The sequence below is a fragment of the Panthera pardus genome, unplaced genomic scaffold (genome assembly GCF_024362965.1).
Source record: "Panthera pardus isolate Hobbes unplaced genomic scaffold, ASM2436296v1 HiC_scaffold_24, whole genome shotgun sequence".
NCBI classification, from domain to species: Eukaryota; Metazoa; Chordata; class Mammalia; order Carnivora; family Felidae; genus Panthera; species Panthera pardus.
This window is the reverse complement of record NW_026526810.1, coordinates 68,521,855-68,526,602: the sequence shown is the minus strand read 5'-3', so window position 1 is coordinate 68,526,602 and position 4,748 is coordinate 68,521,855.

The following is a 4,748-nucleotide window of genomic DNA, read 5'->3' as shown; positions in this document are numbered from 1 at the left end:
GAAAATCTTGTTAGTGAAATCCTTTTGTCAGTATTTTTATGCCTACTATTACTCAAAGGCAATATTTCTGGGTGGTGGGTTTCCCAGTACATTTCTTTCTCTCTCTTTCCAATATTCCTCCCTTTCTCTTGCGTCTTATAAACTCCGTGCATCCCCACCAGAAACACACACGTGCACACATCACATCCTTTGCTATTTTCCTTTTGATCATCTGGGCTTTTGTGATTGAGCCGAAATCACAGGAAAGGTTTTTCTTTTTATTAATAAGCTGATGTCAAGGTTTTGGTTGGGAGGGGAAATATCAAAATTCTGGTTTAAAATGAAATTTGGGGCCTCCACAAAATTTCATTATGAAAGTGCTCCCGTGGCTCCTATTCCCTCGTCATGGCTAGAACATCCCTAAATGTTTTTAAGGTGAGGAATGTAGTGGCACCAAGAGTCTGTTTGAAAATAGGACTACATATATTAAAAGAGAAATCTCTTCACCCTGTGTTCTGTAGCGAGGGAGACACAGAAACCTAACAGCTGAGAGAATTAGAATATAAAACATTATGTTTTCTGGAGATGTTTGGGTTTTGTTTGCAGCTAATTAACATGGAGTTTGCAGTGGGCATGACTCTTTTCTCAAATACGGCTAGTTTTATTGCTTAATATTCATAATAAATACGCTACAGTATAGAAATAGTCTCTCTGGAGAGCAGCAGGAAAATTAAACCACCAATCTAAGTAAGCCAGGTTTGCCACGTAGCCCATACCCTTCAGCATCCAGGGTCCAGTAAGCATGGAGGCTGACACACTAAACCGCAAGTAATAACACGGTCACTCCTGTGGAGCAAATAGGTCAGGACTGCTGGCTGGATCTTCGGAGACCGGCGTATACCCTCATTCCAGGCACATCATCTCCCACAGTCTCGAATCTTGCCTCAGGTCCTAACACCTGTCTCCAGTCTCTGGGTTGTTTTTTTTTTTTTTTTCCCAATAACATTAACCTTTCTTCCTGCTTATTTGCTTGCATATGAAGGGCTGTGGAGCTCCACGTTTCCTTCTGCTTCCCAGTTCCTTTCTGAGCCGTCTGTGTGTCTTTCTAGGGCATCGAAGGACCACTCTGGCAGTAAAGCAGATAGTTTTAATTAGGTTTAATTATTCTTAAAATAAATTTTAGAGGATTAGGGAAAGCAGTAGCTGAAGAGGCACAAGCTTTCTTTAGACCAGAATCTACGTAACGGGTGCAGCTACTCACATAGAAAAGGGCCATTTTCTCCTCCCTCCTTCCTTCTTGTAGAGTGGGAGACTAGCTTCCGCAATGGAAGAAATCCACCCCTCCTCCCGCACACCCAGGCAGGTACCTCTTGTCTCTTTTAAGTCAAACTGCAATACAACAACCACCTTGAGGGAAATTGTAGCTGAAACAGACTGGCTCTGGATTTTGCAATCCATTAGAATGTAAATATCTGATTGAATTATTTATGCTTACTTGGTTTGTTTTCAGCATAACCTGAAACTCTTAGATTATGCCATTTGTTCTGCCTGTGAGATCACGTGAGATCATTTACAGCTTAATGAAGAGAAGCAAAGCAAGGATATAAATGAAGTTCTCAGTTGATGGGATTGTAGTTTACACAATAAGTGTGGGCAGAATGTTTTTCCTCCAAAGATTACTTTTAAGAAAGGCCGGTTAACCCTCATATTGCAAATTTGGATCTATGTTTATCACATATGAAAAAGATAGAATAGGTGGAATCAATCTGAGCTGCAATATTGTCCATCCAAGTAATTTTATCAATGAAATAGCTACTTGTCTTTAACCGTAAAACAAATTGGACTATTTGGAGCAGACATCTCATTCATTCTTACAGCTTTATTACTGTTTCTTACATTCTGGCCATGATGACATAGCCCTGATGAAGTAGGCCGAAGAGTCAAGTTGCATTCTAGGGACCAAAAATTTAAGTTGGAAATATATACTTCATCAAAACCCTCTTTTGTTTATTTATGCAGGAGGAGGCAGAAGGTGAGCTGCCCAGAAATGTTCACTGAGTAGATCATGGCTTTCTGTATGTGAATATATCTTCTTGTCACCTCAACTCTGCTGGCACTAATATGCTGTGTTTGAAAGAAATGAGGTCTACGGGGAAATCTAGCTAGAAGATAGAAGACCTCACAGAAATGAAATATTCAATACTCTCCTCTTCCCCATATTCCCTATACATTTCTCTGAGAACATGTGAGATGAGTTTGAAAATTGCTGACAGTGTTTGGATTACTATTATTATTATTAGGAGCCATGGAAGCAATACAATAAGCCGGAAATAATTTGAAAAAGAAATAGCGATACTGGTCATTATTGGAGTTGGCTGCCAATAAATGGCATCTTCTTCCTGTGTGTTGAAGATTTATTTGAGAAAAATGCACAAGAGTTAGACAAATAAATACCAAAATACAAGCTTTGTTGATGAAAGAGTTGAATGAGAAAAGGTGGATTGAAAATATGATAATAGGATTTATTGATACATTTCTCTCGGAACTAATTAACTCTCCAAGTCACAGTCAGGACCACAGGCCTTATCATCCCTACCCCAGTTTTATTCCCCAATGTTGGAAACTATAATAATAGATTACCCTATATAAGAGTCTGAAGCCAAGGCCATGTGTTAGCAGACTCTTTTCCTAATCTTACCAGTCAGATAAGCAATGTCTTTTCCTTTGGGAGGAGTAAGTGAACTGGATGGACAGATGCAAGGGAATTACTTTCGTAATATTTCCAAGGCAGGAAATGTCTGTTTCATTGGCCTGCTTGGACCAATGCCAAAAAGGAATGAAAATGATTCCTTTAATAGTAAGCTAAATAAATTTTGTGGAGGGACTAGAAGTATTCCAGAGTCAATAATATTTTAAGACTTTATTTAAGGCTAATTTATGAGCCTGCAACCAAAGGTAAAGAATCTTCCATACTAACCTCCACAGTGAAGGCATCTAAGAGAAAGAAACAAGCAAAAACTGACATTCTAGACCAATACACAATTTTACTCTTTTTATTTTCCATTGAGGTCATAACCTAGAAGGAAACCTCAACTTTCTACTTTGCTATATCTCCTGGGTCTGAAGCCAATCCTAAAAAGTATTTTTTTTAAATTTCTTTGCTATTTCTATTCCTATTCCATCCTGGAACTCTACTTTAAAAGAGCTAGATAGTCTCTAAGCAAAAGAAACTCTTCTCTCTCTAATCTTCTCAAATTCTATCTACTTTAGTCAAAACCTGAAGGTCAGGTACCCTCAGATTCTCCAGATTCCCTAGTTTATAATCCTCACTCTACAAGCACAAAAGACCCAACATTAAATCTGTGATGTCTCCATATAAGGACTACTTTTGTGTCACTGCGGATCAGCAAATACATACCTTACGTTATCTTTGCTCCATGGTGACATCACGGATTAGCCATATTGTAGCAAGTATGACTAGCTGATCACAAAATTATTTCCCTTTCTTTCTTGGCGTCAGCTAGATCACATTTCCTACATTTCTTTGTTAGGCCACGTGGCTAAGTCTAGAACACATGGAATGTACATGGAGGTGATGTAGTCTACTCCCATTCCTACCACAGGAAAATCGTCTCTGCATGATCCTCCATGTTTTTTTCTCCTTCTCACGAACTGGAATGCAGGTGATACCCAGGAACGGCCTTGGAAGAAACCTAGTGAAAATGGATAAATCGCCATCCATCTAGGTCCTTCAGTGACTTCATGGAGCAGGGAATGCCCTATTCTCCTGATCCCATCAAGCAGAAACACCTATTTTTAAGACTTGACAGTGGCAGTACAGAAACTTCAGTTGTGTCAGGCCACTGAAAATTTGAAGTGTATCCGTAATAGATAACATTATCTTAGTTAATACTCATGAGCATTAGTATTAGTTTTATTTCTTAAGGAGTCCCAAGTCTCTTTCTGCCCTAAATGCCAGGCACCTGCCTCGCATCCTCGTTGGCACAGGGAATAAAACTACTTGCTGTTCCCACTACAGGGATGTTGCTGGCATCATCCTTCCCCCAGGCTGGGTGTTGTTCTGATTTTCTTTCCCCATTACTTTCTTCCCAATTTTATTTGTTTTACACTTGTTCAATTTGCTGTAATAAATATGTAAGAGCATAACATATAAGCAAGTTACTCGTGGTACTAATTAAGAATATAAGCAGGTTTTCTCTCCCTCACCTATCCCTGTGTTTCTTCCGTGTGACTATTGCATGCTTTCTAGGACTCCTCTCTATGACAAGAGAAATGAGTTTGATCAGGTTGCGAGGCAAATAATATTTATCAGATAACTGTTACATGCCCAGTCTTTCACTGGGTGATGTGACATATTTAAAGCATAAGAAAGATTCTTTGGGGTGCCTGGGTGGCTCAGTTGGTTGAGTGTCTAACTCTTGGTTTTACCTCAGGTTGTGATCTCACAGCACGTGAGTTTGAGCCCTCTGTCGGGCTCGGTGCTGACAGTGCAGAGCCTGCTTGGGATTCTCTCTCTCTCTGCCCGTCCCAAGCTCATGTGCTTTCTTGCTCTCTCGCCCTCTCAAAATAAATAAATAAACATTTAAAAAAAAAGGAAAATAAATAACTGAAGAATTCTTGCACTGACATTGTATTGAGTGGCCCTTGGAAAAAATAGCAAAATTATAAAAGAAGGAAAATTTTTTTTCACTTTCTTCACCCATTTTTAGCACTATTTCTTTCTTTTTTTGAAATGCCAGATGGTAGTT